Source organism: Oryctolagus cuniculus, chromosome 6 (assembly GCF_964237555.1).
Source record: "Oryctolagus cuniculus chromosome 6, mOryCun1.1, whole genome shotgun sequence".
In the NCBI taxonomy this organism is placed as follows: domain Eukaryota; kingdom Metazoa; phylum Chordata; class Mammalia; order Lagomorpha; family Leporidae; genus Oryctolagus; species Oryctolagus cuniculus.
The window spans coordinates 16,149,377-16,172,336 of NC_091437.1; the positions used below are offsets into that span (position 1 = coordinate 16,149,377).

The window sequence follows — 22,960 nt, forward strand, 5'->3', positions numbered from 1 at the left end:
TGGTTATGTTTACCACCCCTACCAGAATTGCACAGCACACCTCTCTCCTGAGAAACACTAACATTCGGGAGAACAAAGTGTAATCAACACTTACTGTTTTCTACTAGCGCAACAAGGGAAGTTTAAAACAAAACTAGCCTCCCTGTGAATTCCAAACGCCCTTCCCAACGACTCTCAGTGCTGTTTCACAACCTGCCCTGCTTAGTTCCTCAGGGCTTCCATGGGCGTTGTGACTATGGCATCCCCATGGTTGTGCGCTGGGTCACACCAACCCAGTAAACACACCCTGTGGCAGCCTGTCATTTGCCGAGGTCCCAGCATAACCCCTGGAATTCCACCTCTCTGGAGCCCTGCCAGGTGGAGTGAACCAGAATTAAGGCTCCCACCTGCAGGCTGCACCTGCAAACTGGAAGCCCTGAAATCACAGGGCTCTGAGTCTATCCCCAAGTGGGATGCTAACGCACACAACCTCAGGAGGGCAGAGGGGAAGGATCCTCAACTCACACCTAAAATGCAATGGGATGACTTCACCTATCTTAAGAGTGATGGGGGTTGGGGAGTGGAAAGAGAAGAAATGATAGGGGGAAAACTTCAACCCCCCAGGGGATCTAATGACTAGGGATGAAGGTTCAGGCCTCTGGTTTCCACTGCTAACTGAGGGGAAAGTCTTGGAGAAACTACCCGAAGTAGAGGCCTCCTGGTGATGCTCTCTCCCTGAATTCTGTTCTTGGGACCCAGAGAGGCCTTTGTTCTCTGCTTTGTGTTCCAGACTGTTGTCCTCTGGGCAATCAGAAGGCGATGGAAAATAAATAACCTTTGCATAACACTCTCACCCCTGTATTTTCTTCAAAACTCTGTTACCACGGAAATGATTAAGGATCTCCATGGGAGGCTGTGAAATTAAAATCATTACACTGATCAAAGCTCAGACCCTTCCAGCACCACTCACGTGAAGAACTCATTTTTAAACAGATTTCAGAGTCTTCAGTGAGATTTCAGGTCCATCAAGAATGTGGTGGAGGCTACAGTTATTTAGACAATAAAAACACAGGCCTTTTTTTTTTTGCAACCTTAGCTCTATTTCTTATTAAATTTTTACATATTCAACCATGCTCTGAGCATTTCTTTATTCCAACAAATTCATTTTATCTATGACTGAAAAGTCTTAATGAAATGGTAATAAGTTTCAGGCGACAGCTGAAGTCATCTAGCTAACACTCATTGATTCTTAGCTCTCTTTTAAAGTAGAATATGGTATTCTAACACTGAATTTTCACAATTATATCTTCATGTTTTTCCATATGTAAAACTAAATTATTATTTCACTTGTTTAATAGTCTGATAAAACAGCCTAAGTTGGGCTCCTATTTTTGCATTAGCAACTTTTCACCACGGCAATAAGCCAGGTGGCCTAGGAGGCTCTGCACTGCCCTCCTGGGAAGGTGTGGGGTTAGGAAAAGGAAGCTGTTCTCCCGGCTACAGCAAAAGCAGGTAAGCTCAACAGCTTTTTTAACAGTAGACTGGGGTCTGCTTCAGGGAAGTGAAAACTCAGCCCTTGCATACCAGCTAATACTCACAATAACTCAAAACTCAAGCATACCTGCGGATGGAGCGGAAGGAATCAAGAAAATTCAAAGCCCCTAGAATATATCAGTCTTCACTAACTGGAAAGTGCCCCTCCTCTTCTCCACCTGCTCTGTCCCATTCCCAGTACACCTGTCCCAAAGCCTCTTCTGGTTTCTTTTGCTCTATTTGTAGTGCCTCCTCTTTCTTCATCCGTGGCTCCCCATGTGATTCCCAGAAAGCCTGTTCAGTCACGGGCTCCCTCCATTCCTGGGGTAACTTTCTCCCACATCACCCTGGGAATGGCAGAGTGGACATTTCTCCTTCTATACTCATGGGGTTGAAGCACACGTTCTCAACTCTTCTTTGGTTTATTTGCTCTCCCTGCCCATGACGCATTCCTGATACCATGTCCTCTGTAGGACACATCTGCGTGTCCGATCTACAGTGTTGAGTACCTTGAGGGCAAAATTCTCCACAGCTCAGTGGAGTTTGGAGATGAAATCTTCTGACTCGATCAATTTTGTTCTGCAATTTTCCAGCCCTGGCCCCAGGAGTCACTTTCTTCACTTGTTCATTTGCTCTGATTTCAAATTTAGATCCAAGGGTCTTGGTCCCTTGGCTGCCTGTCTCCGGCTCCAATGCCTCTGTGCGGGGCTAACCTTGCTCCCTTGTGGAGCCACCTGAGCCTCTTCCAGGACAGTCAGCCCCATCCTAATCCCTTGTATTGTGGCCTCCTCACATGCATCCTCCTGCCTCACACTGGGGGAGGCTGGTTAGCTCAGTCTCCCCACCCTGCTCAGCTCATTTGATGAACGTCCCTAGCTCCTCCAGGAGCCCCTTCTGCGGCATCCACAGTGCACAGGTGGCTTCTGCCTCCTAACACCATTCTGGGGTCCCTACCCTTGACCTGGGGCAGCAGCAAGAGCATACCCTTTCCACACATTGACCACTCACCTGCCATGCAGCTTGCACATCCTGCCTGGAAATGCCCTACAAGAGGGCTTTCCTGACCTGGTTCATGTCCACTGATCCCCGATTTGTGTCTGGTCCCATTCTCCAATTCCTGGAAACTTTCAGGCGACAGGAAGGTGTGTATGAGTGGTGGTGCTTGCTCTGAACACGTTGCTGTCTGGCCACATTTGGAAGCAGGGGGATGCCTTATCAGCCTCTGCCAGACTCCTCCCCACCCAACATAATCAGCACTTGTGTGACTGACGACCCAGCTCTGCTCTTTGGCAACGTGTTCTAGATCCAGAGCAATGGGCAGCTACAGGGGTGCAGTGATGATTACAAGAGGTCACAACACTGAGGATACTTTCACACCACAAGATGCCCTTCTGGTGATGCCCCGAGGGCATGGCTTTGTTGTGAGTAGTGGATTTCATAATTGATCAGTTTGCCACCTTTGCACTGGCTGCTGGGAAGCTTTGTATCAAACCTGAAAGTTGCGGCAGCATAGAATGAACTGGGATGACTTTTAAAAATATCACTGGTTTGCTTTATGTCTTTACTTTGTTTTTCAATTTTCCTTCCCACCCACCTCTAATTTATTTTTCCTTGCCAGCTACCTTAAGCCCTTCCTGAATCAAGGTGGAACACAAATAACTAAGCATGTAAAGTGAAGCTATTCACAGAAAACCAAAACAGGGACTTTGTGTCAGTTTGTTGGAAGGTAAATATCTGGGGAGCAATATATTATAATACAAATATTAATGACACAGAAATACCGATTCTAGAAATTTATCATAGAGTCACACACATAGGTGTGTAATATATGTTTGATTAAGGCATTATTTGCAACAGAAACAAGAAAAGGAAATAAACTAAATGTCCAGGAATGGATAAACACAAAATGTTGCATGTGCACGATGAAACACTATTTAGCCATCAAAACCGTGGGACAAATTTCTGGTCCTTCCATCAAGGTTGCCCTCACAGATTCCATGAAGAACAAAGAGATGTGTAGTTGGGTGGACAGGAGATATACTTGTCATTAAACTTCCTCCTGACCCTACCACAGATCACATGGCTGCTAATGAGGGTTTGTAGCTTGTTGCGGGGTACAAAACTTCCTGCCATGCTCAGCACCAAGGCTTTCCCCATAATGCAAGGTGGTGTGAAATGACAGACAGGAGAAAGTCAAGTTGAAGAGGCAGCTGAGAGGGCAACATTTCCTGAGCTGGGGAGTGCTAGCTACAGAGAGCAAGGCTTGGGAGTGAGGACTGGTGAAATGGATTGAAGGTGGAGGGGCTGACCTTGGAAGAGAAAGGCTGTGGCAATTGAAGGTTGTGCCCTGGGAACTCTGTCATGTTTTTGCTCTAAGTGGTGAGCTTTCTTTTTTCCTCTACCTCCCAAATTCTTAGCAAAACCTCAGCCTTATTTCACAATACTTTTTCTTTCCTTTTTTTTTTTTAAAGATTTTATTTATTTATTTGAGAGGTAGAATTACAGCGAGAGAGAGAGAGAGAGAGAGAGAGAGAGAGAGAGAGAGAGAGAGAGAAAGGTCTTCCTTCCGTTGGTTCACTCCCCAGATGGCCACAACTGTGCTGATGGCCTGGAGCTGTGCTGATCCGAAGCCAGGAGCCAGGTGCTTCTTCCTGGTCTCCCGTGCAGGTGCAAGGGCCCAAGGACTTGAGCCATCTCCTGCGGCTTTCTCAGGCCATAGTAGAGAGCTGGACTGGAAGTGGAGCAGCTGGGACTACAACCGGCACCTATATGGGATGCCAGCATTGCAGGTAGAGGATTAACCTACTGTACCACAGCACTGGCCCCCCTAATACTTTTTCAGTTGGATTTCTTTGTAGTGGATGGGATAGAGTGGCCTCCAAACTGAAGGTCAAAAGGGTCAAGAACAGAAGCTGTCCAGAGTGACCAGCCCTGTGTGGTCACCAACAGATAATCAGGTCTCACATAGACTCATTCTGTGCAAATTGGGAACTGAAGATTGAGAACTAGGAAAGGATAGGAAAAGGACAATTAGTGAAATCAGCCCTATATAAAAGCAATGGTCTGTTTTCATAAATACTGAGATTCCTTTTTGTACCCAGGTGACAAAGGTTCATGAAACAGTAGCAGGATCATAGGAGAGAAGACAATGCCAAGACGAAACAGGTGTCAGGATGACCACAATTAGATACACAGCAGATATGCTAGTTCCCACTACATTAGCTGTTACGTGAATATCTGCTTTTATGGGGAAAAAACCTCCTTCATTAAAAATTCCCTTCTTTGCCCAATTCACCTCTCTGTAGCCCTTGTCTACACACAAAACCATCCCATTTATCTCTTATTTATGTGCAAGGAAGAGATAGGGAAGGAGGGAGGGAGGGAGGGAGGGAGGGAGGGAAGAAGAGTTAGTTGTTACTGTCTGCAGTTTACTCTCCAAATACCTCCAACAACCAGAGCTGGGCCAGGCCGAAGCCAGGAGCCTGGAGTTCCATCTAGGTCTTAGATGTGGATTGCAGGGGGGCCCAAGTACTAAGGTCATCATCCAATGCTTTCCCAGGTGCATTAGCAGGAAGTGGGAATGGAAACAGAGCAGCTGATGCTGCAAGTGATGGCTTCACTTGCTACACCACAACGCCAGTCCTTCCAAGACTCCTGAGCATGAGAATCCGATCCATCAGCAGATCAGATTTCATGACTGGGATTTGTCACCACGGACACTTGCAAGGAAAGCAAAATCTTTCATTTTCTGGCCTCCTCCTCTTGTTGGGGAACCCAGATTCAAATGCCTATGGGAATGAGTAGGTAATGGAAGGGATATAAGTAGCCTGGGGGTGGGAGAATCGGGGCAGCCAGGAGGGGAGACTCATACATTCTGCAGGCGAGAGCTGCCGGCTGGCTTCAGCACATCTTAACCCTTTGAGAAAGGGAGCCAGGGTGACTGGCTCTTCAGAATTTTAAGAGAAATCAGAAATGTAGATTTTTTTTTTATGGAATCTCCCGAGTTTCAGAGATTGATGACTCATTTAAACGTCTTTAAAAACTTAGCACATGCCAAAGAAAACATAACACCTGTGGCTGATTGGGCCTGTGAGCCTCCTGTGTGCAGACTGGGTTTCATCTGAGAATCATCCAGACGCATGGTCTGTTCCAACTGGCAGATAAAGGGTACGGAGAAGACAGGAAATGAATATTTTTATTTCACTGCTTGTTAGCATCTTTACTGCAAGGTTTAGTGAGGGAAGAGGTTGAAAGAGAGGCTACAATTTTTTATTTATTTATTTATTTTGCCTATCTATGGGCTGGATATACGCCATCCATGGCCCCAGAGTCAAAGTCAAGAGCACATGGTAACAACTGTAAGTGGTTTTCTCCATGAAGCCACTCTGTTGCATGGAGCCAGCCTGGTAAGCACTGACACACGACTTCAGCATTCGTCAGGCTGATTGTTAGCGAGCGGCACTCTGCTGAGTCTGCAGAAAAATCCACAACCCACTGTGAGTCTCCTTACACTGCATGTGATTCCGAGGGGCGGTAAATCGGCCTCCAGCAGAGAACCGTGACTGCTGCTGGGCTGTTTCTGGATAGTCCCCTTCCAGCGAGGAAGAAAAGCTCCTCCAAAGGTGAAATACATCTACACCCATTCGGAGAGCAACTATTCCGGCTAACAAGCAGCCCAGGCCCTCAGCCTACTTTCAGCAACCTCCGAGGTGTCCATGGAGGAAGCTGTGCAGAGGCAAGCAGCAGGCTTCCAGGACCTCTAAGAACTTGTTCCTGCTCCAGATTGAAGGGCTGTGTTTGCAGAAAACAGCCCTGAGTCTCACTGTCTCCAAATGCATTAGTGAAATGGATACAGAATATTAATGTGCTTTCCAAGGTTTGAGGAAATAATACTAAACACAGTGTTCTCTTCAAAATGAAGGTGTTACATAAATGTTTAGTTTGGAGAGAGATTTATGTTTGTGCATGCATAAAATTTCCTTCCCAACACGTACTACCAGCAAATTATGAATTTTTCCAACCGTTTTTCTTTAAGTAACAACAAAAGAAAATATCCTATCAGATACCTAAGCCAACAGTAACAGGGTACTAAAGTGTGGACAATATCAAATATTATGTTTGGAATGAAACTTGGTTCTTCCTGGGCTGCCAGGCATGCTCATTTTAATTTTACGAGGAGAATGCATTATGTGACTACTATGGCATTTAGAATCCCCATATTGAAGTCTTCCCAAGGCTTTTCAGAAAATATCTAAGTTTGCTTCCACACAGCACTTTCTACTTTTGTTAACACCTTCCCTTCCTATTACCTTGATAGATTGTACCTTTCTAAGCCTCAGGATATTTCACACTTTTTAATACCCAGTGCCAACAAGTGTTATGAGGACAACCGGGTGACTGTGAAACCTGGTTCCACTATCCCAGTGTTTGCATATTTTAGGTTTAAAAATTGTACACCAAGGCTGAATTTAGATTTTGGTACAAATTCCCACAAAAGAATCCATGTTCAATCTTTTCTTTTTATCCAATTTTCTCTATCCCAAGATATAAAAGAACTTGTATGTCAAAGAGAGGCCAAGTAAGAAACGGTTTGCAAAAGGAACAGGCAAGGCATCAAACAGGGTTTTTTTCTGTCCTGAAAAGAAATGTGGTTTATTTTTAAATTTTATTTGACAGGAGGGGAGAGGTGAGGATGGTAAAGAAAGCAAGAGGGGTAGACTCTCATTCACTGGTTGGCTACCCAAATGCCTACAACAGCCTAGGATGAAGAAGCAAAGAGCAAGGAACTCAACTCATCTCCCACGTGGGTGGCAGAAACCCAAGTACTGGAGCCATTTCTTGCTACTCCCCCGAGTATGCATTAGCAGGAGGCTGAAACTGGAAGCAGAGCCAGGTACTCCAACATGCACTGCAGGTTCCCAGTGGTGTCCTGACCTCTAGGCCCACCTCTCCAAATGCAGTTCTTTTTTTTTTTTTTTTAAAGATTTATTTATTTATTTGAAAGGTGGAGTTACAGAGAGGGAGAGGTGGAGGCATAGAGAAAACAAGATAGAGAGAGAGAGATCTTCATCCATTGGTTCACTCCCCAAATGGCCAAAACAGCCAGGACTGGGCCAGACTGAAGGCAGGAGCCAGGAGCTTCATCCAGGTCTTGCACGTGGGTGCAGAGGCCCAAGCACTTGGGCCATCTTCTGCTGCTTTCCCAGGTGTATTAGCAGGGAGCTGGATTCAAAGTGGAGTCGCCAGGAATTGAACGAGAATCTATATGGGATGTCGGTGCTGTAGGCAACAGCTTAATCTGCTATGCCACAGCATCAGCGCTGCTAAATGTGGTTCTTTAAACAGAGAACCCAGCTGTTCCTTGAGCCTTTTCCCCAACTCTCAATTCACAGAATTTTCTTCATTCTACAGACAGTTAAGGTTCTAATGAAGGGGAACCGAAAAAAGGGGTTTATTTTCTTTGCATAAGGTGGCAAGTTACCTACATACATAGGAGCCCAAAAGCTAAGCGTTGGATATGATTTGAAATTACTTCACTTGGATCTTATTTCAGTCAAGTAAACAATCACAATCTGAGCACGATGTATGTCTATACCTTTCCTTAAAATGGAGATGCAATTCACATTGCTCGAAAATACACCCACTTACAGCGTATTTTAGCATATCCACAGAGTTGTGCAACTATCAACATTATCAGTTTAAACATCTTACCACCCTCAAAAAGAAACTCCATACGCATCAGCAGTCACTGTCCGCTCATCACTCCCCCAGCCCCCGGCAACCATTAACCTACTTTCTGTCTCTATGAATTTGCCTATTCTGGACATTTCACATAAATGGCATCACAAGCCATGTAGCCTTTTGGTTCTGCTTCTGTTTCACTTAGCATAATGTATTCAGGGCTCATCTATGCCCCCACATATTTAAAAGAAAAGGAATACTACGAACACCCAAGAGTATGTCTGAATGCTCCATGACCATGCAGCCCTGTTCTTCTGCATTTTTTTAAAGTATTTATTTATTTATTTGAAAGGCAGAGTAACAGAAAGAGAAAGAGACTCTTTCATCTGACGGTTCATTCCCCAAATGGCTGCAACAACCAGGTTGGGGCCAGGCTGAAGTCAGCAGCCTGGAACTCCATCTAGATCTCCTCCCATCTGGGTGGCAGGGGCCCAAGTACTGGGCCATCCTGCACGCCCTTCCCAGGCACATTATCAGGGAGCTGGATGGGAAGCAGAGTACCGGGACTCAAATCTAGCATGCATGACACAACCTCAGCAGGTTCCTCCTCCTCACTGATTTTGGTTAATGATGAAACCATGTGTTCACACTGACTTTAAAACCTAGTGATTTTGACTTCATCCACATCTGCTTCACTCATTGCTCACTGCTTGAAGAATTCTCTTTACTGAGTTTGGAGTTCCTCTCTCCCGTTTGCATGCTTCTTTTAACATCCTCAGGGACACCCCGGGGCCCAGCCCCACGCCCCACAGCAGAGTCCTGGTCCATCTGGCTGCTCTAATCTTCTCTGTACTATGGCTGAGCTGCACTGGATGAACTGCAGTGAAAGGATCCACCTTGAGGGCCAGGATGGAGCTGGTGGTGTTGCTCAGAGTCATACAGGCCCCTGGAAGTCAGAGAGAAGGGAGGGCTGCCCCGTTGGTGTCACAGAGCAAGCTGACCACTTTTCAGTCTTTCCTAGGCAGCTTGGGCCCCACCTGCTGAGGTTCTGGGGTGCAGAACTGGGACTGATAAGACCGACACAGTAGTATGATGTGGTGGGACAGTAGCAGGCTGAAGCAGGGTTCAAATGTGGCTCTACAAAAGGTTTAGCTGTGTCACAGTGGGGACACGTCAACTCTCTCCCTTTGACTTTCTCATCTGTAACATAGGCCAAATGCACCTTCTCAGAAATGCTATGAGTAGGGGAGGGCACTGTAAAATATCAGACAAAGCTGCCACCTGCAATGCTGGCATCCCATATGGGTGTCTGTTCAAGTTCTGACTGCTCCACTTCCAATCTGGCTCCCTGCTAATGGCCTGGGAAAGGCAGTAGAAGATAATTCCAAGTACTTGGGCCCCTGCCAACCACCTGGGAGACCCGGAGGGAGCTCCTGGCTCCTAGTTTAGACCTAGCCCAGCCCTAGCAGTTGCACCCAGCTGAGGAGTGAACCAGCGGATGGAAGATCTCTCTCTGTCTCTCCCTTTCTCTGTATAACTGCTTCAAAAAAAAGAAGTAAATATTTAAAAAAATGTGAAATTTTCTGAGTAACTAAATCAGACATGAATGCAAAGTAAAGTTCTTGGCACCTGAGAGGCACCTGGGTACAGGATGGGGGTGGAGTGGGATAAAGAAGCCTTGTTCTGGATTGTCTGTGTCACATGGTGAATGTGGCTGGGTGACTACCAGGAATGGCTTTGTGTTTCACAGGGCCCCACACTGGGGTGTGTTCTTTGATGAAATGTGGGAATCATGGGGACCTCTTGCTGATCCTGACACAGGTGTAGCCTGCCTGAGCCTGGGAGCTGTTTTCCCTTCTTTGCATGCAGGAGCTGGGTGGGGTCAGCCGTGCATGCCTGCCCCATGTGCCCACCTGCCCCGGCAGAAGAGGATGGGGGGGAATTCATACTGCTGGGTGGCACAGCCACCACTGCTTGCAGCCCCCACAGACCCCAGAGGGAGCTGGCTTCTCGAGAACATGGCTTATTTTCCAGCCCAAGAAAAGACAGACGACCCCTTCTGAAGAGTTGGCTTCAGGTGGGAATAGAAGGGAAGGGATGAGCAAGGGCTCTGGCAGTGCCTTGGCGCCTCTGTCCCTCTCTGGAACAGGAAGTGGCCCTCTGCCCATGACCAGGTTTTCCCATGGGTCTGAAAAGCCACAGGCTGGTCACCTACCCAGCACAGGATTTGTGTCAGCCAACAGCTAGGCAGTAGTTGGAGCTCTGACTTAGGGCGGGAGCTAAATAAGGCAGGGTTAGAGTTCTTGCCTTTAGGGATCAGTGCAGCCTCCTGCATGGACAGCTAACTTTTACCGGGACAGCAGTTTGCTGGGGGACCTCAATCTATTCTGTCAGCTGATGATTTATGACCCTGGGCTCAGTTCACTGGGCCTCCTACAGCCAAGGAGCCACATCTCAACTTGCTCCCCAGTTTTGCTCCTTCCTGCACCAAGGCCAAGAAGCACAGGGCCAAAGGACTCCCCTGGACCAAGCTCGGACCACAAAGACCACTGGGAATCTATGTCCCTTTTTCCTTTCCTTATCTCCGGCCCCCTTGATCTCCTGCCTACTTCATCACTGCAGGCTGCTTTTCTCCCATTCCGACACTGAGAAACTGCATGAAAAATGTGGAAGCCATGATCATACCACAGAGGGGAAATACTCAGGCCAGAATGCAGCCAGATAACCTGGCTGTGACCTGCAGCTAATCCTAGAGGGGACCTGGGTTGGGGTAGGGTATCATCCAAGGCCGACTTCAGGGGCTAGGAAGGAAGACAATGCCAGGATTTCCCTGAGTGTAGCGATACTACAGGTCTTTGAAGTTATGCTGTCCCCTCAGACAGTAATGGATCACCCTTAGTGGAGAACAGTGGCTCTGCAATAGGCAAGCTGGATGGACAAGGTGGCACAGGTTGAAGAAAACCTCTGGGGATGCTCTACACTGGGGAAAACAACTCCAGGATAACCCAAACCCAAGTAAAGGTCAAGGGGACTGTGAGGAGGAATTAGGAGAGGCGTTAGGTTAGGCTCATAGGAGAGAGTGCAGGGGGCAATGTCCACGGGGCAGGATGGAGGGCAGAGGTGGACAGGGAACCAGGCTGCTGCTCCAGGGCTGCAGGTCAGCAGGAGAGAGGCCGGGGCCCCAAACAGAAACAGAAGGAGTGTAGAGCCTGGGCTCCAGAGTGCGGCTGCTGCCTCAATACTCTTGGGTCATGGGGCCCCTGCAGGATCTAAGGAAAATCACAGATCTGCTCCTCAGGAAAACACATGGACTCTCACGCAATTCCGCCTTTCACTTCAGGTTCCCCAGAGCCAAGCCTTGCACTCAAGGTCATGACCACAGGCCCAGAGGATGCTCCCATCACTGAAAGGACTGATAACAGGAAATACTTGAAGGATTGTTTAATCCTTTAAACCTCTGGCAAACTAAGTGGAATAATATGAGGCCTGGCCTGAAACTGGTCTGAATAAAACATGATTTGCTGCAAAGGTTAGTTCCACCCCTTTGCTGACAGTGTGGGCATGACTCCCGTGGACAGCACAGACAGGGAGGAAGGCAGGAGGTCTCAGAGACTGCCAGGAATAAAGGAAAACTGGGAAACCAGAAGTGCTGGCTGTGACGGCATGGAGGTGGGGGTGGGTGGATGTTTGGGGAGGAAATTGTCCCCTACTTGCTGCCAGGAGTCGGTGGAGGAAGTTAAGTCAGAACAATGGTGAAGGTGCAGGATGATGGGGCCTTGCTCTGGGGGACTAACGGTGCCCTCTCTAGCATACATTTCACATTAAATAAAGACACAAGGTATTTCTAAAAAAAAAAAAGAAGCAAAAAACACATACTCATATATACAGTACACTTGGACTAACACTGAAATTATGCCTCTTCACTTTAAATAGAAATTATTACTTTTTTAAAAAATGTTTATTTATTTACATTTTATTTGAAATAGAAGAAGAGAGAGAGAGAAGAGAGAGATCCATCCATCTACTGCTTTACTCTCCAGATGCCCTTAACAGCTAGAGCTAGGCCAGGCTGAAGCCAGGAGACTGAACTCCAGCTGAGTTTCCCATGAGAGTGGAATGGACACATGTGAGCCATCATCTGCTGTCTCCCAAGGTGCACACTGCCAGGAAGCTGGGTCAGAAGCAGAGCCAAACCAGACACTCTGGCACATGATACGTCAATCACAAACAGTGTCTTCAGCACTATGTCAAATGGCTACCACTCTTTAAAATCATTTATTTTACTTGTCATCTACTCATTTAATTAAAACACAATCTGATTTCTGAAAAGATACATCTCGGGAAGTACAAGAAGGAAAGGATTATAACCCCATGTGCTATCAGTGAATTACGTGACAAATTTAATTTGGCATTTTGGTATTTATACTATAGCTGGTCTTTTCATATAGATGAGACTTCAGGGGTTGTGGGTAGGCTCGGTTCTGAAAATGCACCATGGTTTTTGGATCCTTAAATACATGCTTGCTGGGGTGGAACATGGCCTTGAGAGCATTTCTCATGCATGACTCAATGTGGTCCCTGGGTACAAAATCTGCTAGGGACACTGTGGAGTGGATTGATCGTCCAAGGGAATCTGGCTTCTCACTGCAGTTAAATCATTAGCAGACATGCACTGCGTGAGTCCACGGTAAGCTCATCTAATGGTACTAGGATTTATAGAAATATGCTCATTGTCCAATGTTCCCCAAGGATATGTATAGCCTACTGTAACATATGCGAATCCAGAGCACACAAATGGGAGCCAGAAGACCTGGAGTTTGTGGGCAGGCTTGAAACCAAGGTATATGACCTCAGGCACAATATTCAACATTTCAGACACAGTCCAGTGTCCGACCTGTAAAATGAGACTAAAGATGTTTGCCACCTCTCTATCTCACAAGTAGCTTCAAACATGAGCTGTGAATGAAATGTCAGAAATTAAAGCATTTAAAATCTCTAAAGAACCATATTAAATTATGCCGTTATGATATGAGGAAGTCTTCAAAAAGCTCACGGAAATGCATGTTCTGAGAAAGCTACACTTGATTTCAATATTTTTGCATCAAAATAAGCTTATTTTTAAATTCTATGTCCACAATTTTTTTGAAGCACCTTCTCACAATGTTAAAGAATTTTTGGAAAACTTAATGATATTAAATATTTTTTTCTGATCCCCTAATTTTGACAAAGCAATGCTCTCAGGGTAAATTACAGAGGTGACGAAATCCTCAAATAATCCTTATTATTTCAAAACATATATTTCAAAGGACTAGCACTGTGGTACAGTAAGCTAAGTTGCTGCCTACAGTGCCAGGATCTTGTATCAGAGTGCCACTTTGAATCCTGGCTCTACTTCCAATCCAGCTCCCTGCTAATGCACTTGGAAAAGTAGCAAAGGATGGTCTGAGTACCGGGGCCCATGCCACCCATGTGGGAGACTTGGATAGAGTTCTTGCCTCTGGCTTTGACCTGAACCAGACCCTGCCATTGCAGTCCTTTGGGAAATGAAGCAGTGGTTTTGTTCCCCACCCTCCCCACCCCACCCTTCCCCTCTTTTTTGGTGTGTGTGTATCACTATGATACTGTGCTGCTTATTTTTCAATATTAATACACAATATTTTTTATTTATTTTTCAGTATTAATAAGCTTGTGGGCTCTTGCCAAATATTCAGAGAATTCTGAATACTGGCTCAAACAGACCAGACAACACAGTAAGGTTTAAGAATTTCACTCAGCAAGACAAACGCACAGGAGTGGGAGGGCTTTATTTAGGGGATAAAGGGAAGTCTAGGAGCTAAGTTGGATCCACACCAAGCAGAAAGCAGGCCAGGAGCAAGCCATGTAAAACAAGCATGCAGGCAGAAGGCAAAGAGTAGACAGCCGGAAAGCCATGGTCCTGAAGGCAACAAGTGTAACAAAAATGCAATAATGGTAACAAGGGGCGGGTATACCTTGTTCCAGTTTTATCCACTTCCAAAGGGGAGTGGTTACGTAGCCTGACTGACAGGTGGGAGTACAGATGGGATCAGTTAGGGGAATGAGATCACACAGGGGGCGTGATCTTCTAGCTCACAAATCTAATCGATTTTATTCTATCTGCCTGCCTACATCAACTATGCCTTTCAAATAAAAAATGAGTCTTTAAAATATATTTCAAATTGGATGGACTTACATCCAAACAGGAAAATAAGCATAGGTCATAGTAAATAAAATAAATACATGAAAAATTCTAAGAATACTATAATGGACAGTTAAGAACCAATACTGGTAAATTTGTCTAGAGTACTATGGAAAGTAAATAAATATGAGATGGATGATGTGATGTCTTTTGATATCTTTTTACCTCAGGACGAGGGGCTGGTGCTGTGGTGCAGTGGGTTAAAGCCCTGGCCTAAAGCGTTGGCGTGCCAATTCGAGTCCTGGCTGCTCCTGTTCCAATCCAGCTCTCTGCTGTGGCCTGGGAAGGCAGTGGAAGATGGTTCAAGTCCTTGGGACCCTGCACCCACATGGGAGTCCCGGAAGAAGCTCCTGGCTCCTGGCTTTGGACTGGCGCAGCTCCAGCCATTGTGGCCATCTGGGGAGTGAACCAACTGATAGAAGACCTCTCTCTGTCTCTCCCTCTCTCCGTAAATCTATCTTTCAAATAAAGAAATATTTAAAAAACAAAAACAAAACCTCAGGAGGAATGCTGGCCTCAGTTGCTGCACAGTGTTTAGGATAGGCACTTACATGAACTACTGGGTTCCCTATAACAAATGAACTTTGGCTGCTAGTAGGAGATGGTGGACCAAGCACAAGCATTTGTCTCCCTTGACGCTAATAAAATGATACAGAAAGGGGAGAGGCCTAACAGTGAAGCAACTGGGAGAAAAACTTCAGGGAATGATGAAAGATTTCAACAAATTTCTGGAGGCCAGGATGAGGATGAGATATGATGGTAAGTGGGGCCAGGCCTCAGTGCCCAGCTGTCTGGTCAAACAAAGGTCCAGACATGGCCGTGAAGGTGTTTGTGGATTTGGGTAACAGTGGCCATCGGCCTACTTCAAGTCAAGGAGGTCACCCTCCATAATGTGAGCGGGTCTCATCCAAACAACTGACAGCGGTAGGAAGAAATTCTGCCTCAAGACAGCAACACAGAAAATGGGCATCACTCATCTACCGGCGTGAAGGTTCAGTCAACCCAGACAAATATGCCCGTGAGATCTGCCACACCACGTTGTACCTGTAGGCAACAGGGACGTAAGGCACACTGAGATGCTTAGAGGGCAGATCTCACGTTGTGTTCTCAAAAACTGAAAAAAAAAAAAAAAAAAAAATAGTGCCCACACACAGAAATCCTGCCTCGGGTTCCAGCCTGCTGGCCTGACCCCAGTGGATTCGGGACTTGAGGCTGCAGTTCCAACTGAATCTCTGGTGTATCTGCCTGGCCAGTGGATTTTTTACTTGCCAGCCTCCACAAAAGGGTGAGCTGACTCCTTACAACAAACACCTCCATCTTTGTCTCTGTGCCCACCCCTCTCTTTCTGGAGAATGCAGATGATAAAGAGCAAGAATGTAAGAGCCTGGAACAGGCAGGAGAAAACTCTGGGAGTACTGAGGGTGGGAGCGAGCTGCCTGGCAATGCACCAGTAATGTCCCAGGCTCATCTGCACACAGGGGGATTTGGAATTTCAGCAGCCAGGAGAGGAACATGAAGCCTGCTGAAGCCATGGTGGGCTGGTGAGCACCCTTGCCCTCCCCATAGTCCCATGCACTGAGCTAGAAATGGACAATTTCACTTGTGGGCAAAAAGTCAGAGGACACTTTCTATAAAGAAGCTTTAAAAGTCCCTGGAAATCATACTTTATGTAAGATGGTAATATTTCAGTGAGTTGGGCGAATAATGCAGAAAATCTGCATTATTTTTGTGACTTGTCTCCAACCCTAAAATTAGTTCAAAGTAAAAAGTCTCAAAAGCAAAAATGGTCTGGAAGGAAACAGGAGGGCCAGAATATGTGCCAACGCTCTAGAGTAAAACAGCCCCTTCCCCTGGCCTTCGGACCCCCTCCCGCCATAAGCTACTGATCAAATCCGGCCGCTGTCAGTGTTGATCCTAAAGTGAAAGTACCAGGAGGCAAACCCTTCACACAGCATCAAGGTTCCCCGAGGACTTTCCATGCACAGGCAGCAATAACAGGAAACCAGGTCTACACATATAAGCAGGGGAAACCCACACCAGCTATTAAGAAAAATAAAACTCAGCTCCTTGTTCTTAAACATGGATGGATAACCAAAGTTCACCACTCACATTTCATAACAAAACAAGCATCAAAGAGAAAAGCCAAGGAATTAAACATGACACCTTCCTCCTGAAGAAACAGATACAATTCAGAAAACACAAGAGAAGTTTAAAGAGGAATCATGCTCTGCTTCCACAGGGATTATTAACAGTCTAACAACTGGAGGGTTCAGATGCAGTGCACATGGTGATGCGGCAGGAAACTGAGGCTTAAAACTCTTATTACAAGGTACAAAGGTTATCAGTAGAATAATTAAAGGGAGAAGCTGTTTCGCTCATCAGTTAAGATGCCTGCATCCCATATCAGAACACCTGGGCTCGATTCCTGGATCCGGCTCCTGACTCCAGCTTCCTGCCACCACAGAGCTTGGCAGGCAGTGATGGTGGTTCAAGTCATTGAGTTCTTGCTACCACGATGGGAGCCCTGGATTGATTTCCTGGTTGCTAGTTTCTGCCCTTGCAAGGCCCAGCTGTTGCAGGCATTTGGGAGAGTGAACCAGCAGATGGGAACCATGTCTGTGTATGCGTGTAAAATAAAATTTAAACAATTTTTAAAATAATAACTCTCAACTTTGGAATAGAGAAGAGTAATGTAAGTGAACAAACAGCAAAAAGCAACCAGGACACACTTGTTGTTATTATTACTCAAACCCAGGCACTCTGATACGGAATGTGGGCATCCTCAGAAGCAGCTAAACTGCTTCATCAAGTGCCTGCCTTCCATACTTTCTGTAAAGAAAATGAAGGGGCAAGCATTTGGCACCGCAGAATCTCTGCTACTCTGCTTCTAATCCAGTCTCCTGCAGACCTTGGGAAGCAGCAGGTGACGGCGCAAGCGCTTGGGCCCCTGCCACCCATGTTGGGAACCAGGATAGAGTTCTGAGTTCTTAGCTCCCACCTGGACTAACTATGGCTGTGATATGCATTATGGAAATTAACTATTGGATGCAAGATCTCCAGCTATATATCTTTCTCTCTCTGTCTTTAAAATAAAAGTAAAAATAAATAAATTTTAAAATTTAAGAAAAGGGGCCGGTGCTGTGGTGCAGCGGGTTAAAGCTCTGGTCTGAAGTGCTGGCATCCCATATGGGCACCAGTTCTAGTCCCGGCTGCTCCTCTTCTGATCCAGCTCTCTGCTATGGCCTGGGAAAGCAGTGGAAGATGGCCCAAGTCCTTGGGCCCCTGAACCCACACGGGAGACCTGGAGGAAGCTCCTGGCTCCTGGCTCCTGATTAGCGCAGCTCCGGCTGTTGTGGCCATCTGAGGAGTGAACTAGCGGATGGAAGACCACTCTCTCTGTAACTCTGTCTTTCAAATAAAAAAATAAATCTTTAAAAAAATTTAAGAAAGAAAATCAGAAACTGGCACTGTGGCACAGTGTGTTAAGCTGCTGTCTACAATGCCAGGATCCCATCTGGGCACCCATTGAGTCCTGGCTGTTCCACTGCTGATCTAGTTCTCTGCTAATGAGCCTGGGAAAGCACAGAAGATGACCCAAGTCCTTGGGCCCCTACATCCCATTTGGGAGACCCAGATGGAATTCTAGGTTCCTGGCTTTGGCCTGGCCCAGCCCTTCCTGTGTGGCCATTTGGAGATGAGCTGGTGGAGGAAATCTCTCTTTCTCTGTATCTCTCTAACTCTGCCTTTGAAATAAATAAACAAATGTGGTTCTTTTTAAAGACATTAAACAGCTTGATTCCATACCCCCATTTCCCAGATGCTATGGGTCTTTGTGGTATATGACTACCAGAGTTCTGTGAATCTAAATGCAACGATGTATTAACAATGTCATGAACATGGGCAGAGTCATCTAGATGTCTTCTTTTGTCAAGGAGTGAGATCTGTGTGTCGGGTGCTATGTGGCAAACCATGATCGTGACAGATGTCAAGGGAGGAACGCTTTCCCGACAGCACCAACATATTAAGGACAGTGCTTACTCAAAGTAATTATGAACTGCTTCCTTCTACGCTCTGCTCTTCAGTGTCTTCTGCCATGGGATCAGCTTGCCTTTATCAATGCTGAAATCCAGCAGCACAACAGCTTCTTTCATCACTGCACTTTCTTCTCCCTACGTCCATTATCACTGTGTTCTCTCCCTAGTCCCTGGCCTGCTGAGACGTCTCCATATGCCTAGCAAGGGTCCTCAAAGACATTCTCATGCACCTGCTGCCTTTCCAGATTGATATTTAGGGTCTGCCACTGAGTCTTCTATAGGCCATTTGAAATATACCAAGTTGAACAATTCACTTGGGACTGCAAACACTGGAGCCCTGGGAAAACAATTTACCACACAATAAAAGGGAAAGGCATCCTGTGAGCTGAGTTAATGCAGAGTGAACAGTCACAAAACCGCTGGATGCTCTAGGGTATTCGGCACAATCAAAACCTGTAACTGTTGGCCCCATCTCAATGTCTCTTTGCTCTCACATTTTGAGAGCTCAGCTCTTAAGAAGTTCACCTGCAGTCAATTCCATAGCTGGAAACAAAACAAATGGCCTCCTCTTGATAGCACCTTGCTCTCTAGGCCTGCCCAGAGTGACATTCATAAGAAGAATATCAAGGCTGCCCAGAAGCACAGGCTGCTCCCTAATGATGCCTTAACCTCCCTGGCACCTCCAAGGAGACAAGCTCGGGCAGAGGAGCTTGGAGCTCTGAGACTGGTTGGCAGGTGTTTCAATAGACATTGCCCTGAAGCAAAATCAGACAGAAAATATTTTGCATTTGTGTTCTCATTTCCTGTCCATTTTGTTGAACCAGCGTTGTGGGTAAAATACAAAAACTCAGTTGAGTTTCATGCCCCTGGCTGAATGTTTTCCTTAGTCAGGATCATTTAGTTAATTCCTGCTTATGCACTTTGCCTTCTGGGTGCCTGCAGGTTACTGCTAGGATTTCCAGCTCAGGGTACTGGCATGCTTACCACAGAAGGCTACAAGGTACAGCAGAGGTCAGCGAGTCACCACCTGATCCCAAAACAGACCACCATGTCCCCGGGAAGCTGTGAGGCCTCCCACCAAACAGCCTTTGCACTGCTTAGACTGCAGGGTACTGACGCCCAGAAGCTGGCAGCACACAGGTGCATCCCTCCTGAACGAAGGCCGAGGGTTCAAGGTCAGGTGTGGAAGCCAGGTCCATAATGCCCTATTTTAACCACTGGGAATTGAGGCAATAGGAAACCTTACAAGCCCTGTATCTCCAGCCATCAGAACTTGAAAACACTCAGGGGAGGAGCCCCCTCATCCCCGCCCCCAAAAAAAGCAGTGCTTGGGCAATTGAGGATGTGAGTAAAAACTTGAAGATCTCACTCTCTAAGAGATGTGCCCATCCTCAGGTTCCTGATACACAACATTATCAGATGCCATTGACTCCACAACACTGGGGACCGTCTGAAGGGCCTGGGGAATGACGATGTGGCCCAGTAGATTTTCTGAGCTTATCTGCAAAGCTGCTCTAATCTCCCCTCAATATCAGGGCAGAGTCTTGCCAAGCAGCCAAACACTCACTTTAATCATTTTCAGGCAAGAAAAAAAAGGTTGTATATAAAAACAAAAAGCTTAACCCACTGAGATGGGGTCCACATCCCTGCTGTGGTTTTCTTCCTCTCAACGCACTCGCAGCTGACACAAAACAACCCAATTCAAACCTCTGGCTTTCAATCCAAATGAAGTATGTAAACCTACTGAAATGATCAAAAGTGGTGTAGATGTAGCCTTAATCTTGGATTTTTAAAATTCTCATGTATATTGTAGGAATGCAAAATAGTTTAGCTCCTTTGGAAAATGAGCTGGGAAGTTTCTACTAAGAGTGAAACACACATCTGCCATTGAATCCAGTAATCTCATGCCTGAGATGAAAATGTACATTCAAACACAAAATGGTATGTAAATGTTTACAGTGGCTTTATCAATAATTACTAATCTGGAAATAACCCAAGTGTCCGTTATCTGGTGAAAGAATAAACTGTCTATTCACGCAATAGAATACTACTCAGCAATAAAAAAGACAGCCTGTTGATAAATATATCAACACGAATGTATCACAAATGCAAGATGCTGTGTGGGAAAAAACATACTCAATATGAACCCATTTATGACATCCTGGAAAAGGCAGAACTACAGAATGAGAAAATAGGTCAGTACTAGTCAGAGGCTAGAGGTCAAGAAAGAGCTGCAAGGGTGTAAGAGATTCTGGGAGGTGACGGGACTGTTCTATATCTTGATTATGGTGGTAGTTATACAACTTCATGTTAAAATGCATAGTGCTGTACGGTAAACAGGGGTGACCTTTACAGTTACACTCAATAAACCCTACTTGAAAACAAAGTCTCAGGGGCCAGTGTCGTGGCCCAGCAGGTTAAACCTCCACTTGCGATGCTGACAGCCCATATAAGGGTGCTGGTTAGAGAACTGAGTACTCCACTTCCCATTCAGCTCCCTGCTAGTGTACCTGGAAAGGAAACAGAAGATGACCCAAATACGAGAGCCTCTATCACCTATGTGGGAGACCAGAACAGAGTTCCTGGCTTCTGGCTTCAGCCTGGCCCAGTCCTGGTTGTTGCAGCCATTTGAGTAGTGAGCAGCAAAAGAAAAATGTCTCTTTATTGCTTTACCTTTCAAATCAATCAATAAATCTTGAAAAGAGAAACAAAAATCTCAGTGTAAAATGCTCAATGTAAGGAAGGCAAAATTCTAAACAACTGACTAACTTCCCACCTACATCACAATCTGGGGCTTCTCCCATGCTGGGTCTGGTGTGCTTTGGAGACTGGCATCTGCCACTATTGGACACAATTTAAATCAAGCACTAATACATAAACCAGTTGGGGCAACTCACTTGCAGACTGCTGGAAGTTCTCAAATTTGCTTTTCAGGAGAGTTTCTGGTATTCTGACATTAAAGTGTTGCTTAGTTTCAGGTTGGTGCACACATTCCTATCTTGCTTTGCTTATAGTTCCGACTGCCTGGTGGCCCTGCTCTCATAATCATTGGACTCAAGAAGACTTCGGCATGAAAACACAAGCCTGCCTTGTATTTTCATTTTCTTTGATGAATCAAATATTAATCTTTATTATTCTGATTGATAATGACACAAAGGAAAAGGACTTGCCTAATTCAATGAAATTCTTATAGAGTACTTGTACAGAATTACTTCTGGCAGAATATTCATGTTCTGGACACAAAAAGGTTTTTAAGGTTTAATTTTTTCCACTGGATACTATGACTGTAAGATGTGAGGACTGTGTGCATTTTTAGACTGTGATTAAAACTAGGCCTTACTTTCCCATATACTTCTCCCAATAAACAAATCAGTAGAACATCTACTGATAATCCACACCACGCAAATAAACCCTAAGAACAGACAGAAGGGAGAGTCAAAGAACCAGCCACTGGACACCCACTATAGCTTCTTAAATTCCTCCAATGGAAGGCACACTGTGGTGTGATATGAACAGAGGTATTAGTATACTGCTAAGGCAGCAAGTGGGAAGGAAAACTGGAAAAATCTAGGAAGCTGCCATTGAAACTGGAGCCTTGAAGGCTGAGTTACGCTTGAGACTCCAGACCCTTGGGGCTGATGGACTTCTCTGAGTGTAGATGTTAAAAAATTAGCTCTCGGGGTCTGCACTGCGGCACAGTAGGCTAAGCCTCTCCTGTGGCATCGGCATCCCATTTGGGCTATGGTTCATGTCCCAGCTGCTCCTCTTCTGATCCAGCTGTCTGCTGTGGCCTGGGAAAGCAGTGGAAATGGCCCAAGTACTTGGGCCCCTGCACCCATGTGGGAGACATGGAAGAAGCTCCTGGCTCTCAATCAGCTCAGCTCCAGCCATTGCAGACATTTGGGGATTGAACTACCAGATGGAAGACCTTTTTGTCTTTCTCTATCTCTGTAACTCTACCTCTCAAATAACTACATAAATCTTTAAAAAAAAAAAATTAGCTATCATCAGCTGGCCTCCTGGAGTCTGAACGCCATGGGTGTTTAAAAAAGTTTTTGGAACTTCACCATATTCAGGCTCCACTCCTCTCCATATACCCTCAAAGGGAGGGGATAATAAGCAGTTCTGAGTACTGCACCATGGTCAGGATGAATGAAGGACAGAACCGGTTGTGTTAGCCATTAAGAAATCGTTAAACAGTTTTGAGAAGAAATGCTTTAGCAGATAGTAGTAAGGGTTCCTCATGCCAGTGGGTGATTGAGCCCCTCTCATTTGTTAAAACCTCACTTATTTAAGTTACTTGCCTTGTCTATTCACCCATTTCAGCAGGGGCCCTGGCCTAAGCATATGTCTTGTGGTCAGGCTTAGAGTTGTTTTTTTTTTTTTTTCCCAAAGAAATCTTTTATTTAATGAGTACAAATTTCATAAGTACAACTTCTGGAATACAGTGATTCTTCCCACCATACCCTCCCTCCCACCCCACCTCCTCTTCCTTCTCTCATTCCCAGTCCCATTC

The 22,960-nt window shown here is 45.8% G+C and overlaps 1 protein-coding gene across 5 annotated transcripts in view; it reads right to left on the reverse strand.

Annotated features, from left to right (window-relative positions):
• The window catches only part of MARCHF3 (membrane associated ring-CH-type finger 3), a 183,734-nt gene that overhangs the window by 128,932 nt on the left and 31,842 nt on the right, over positions 1–22,960 (reverse strand). For 2 of the 5 annotated variants that reach the window (XM_002710177.5, XM_008254965.4), the window contains exon 1: positions 2,521–14,597. The exons of the other annotated variants lie outside the window; for them this stretch is intronic. The gene's annotated coding sequence lies outside the window, so the exon portion shown is untranslated. Of the gene's footprint in view, positions 1–2,520; positions 14,598–22,960 lie in introns of those variants that run through there. 5 annotated transcript variants of the gene reach the window in all.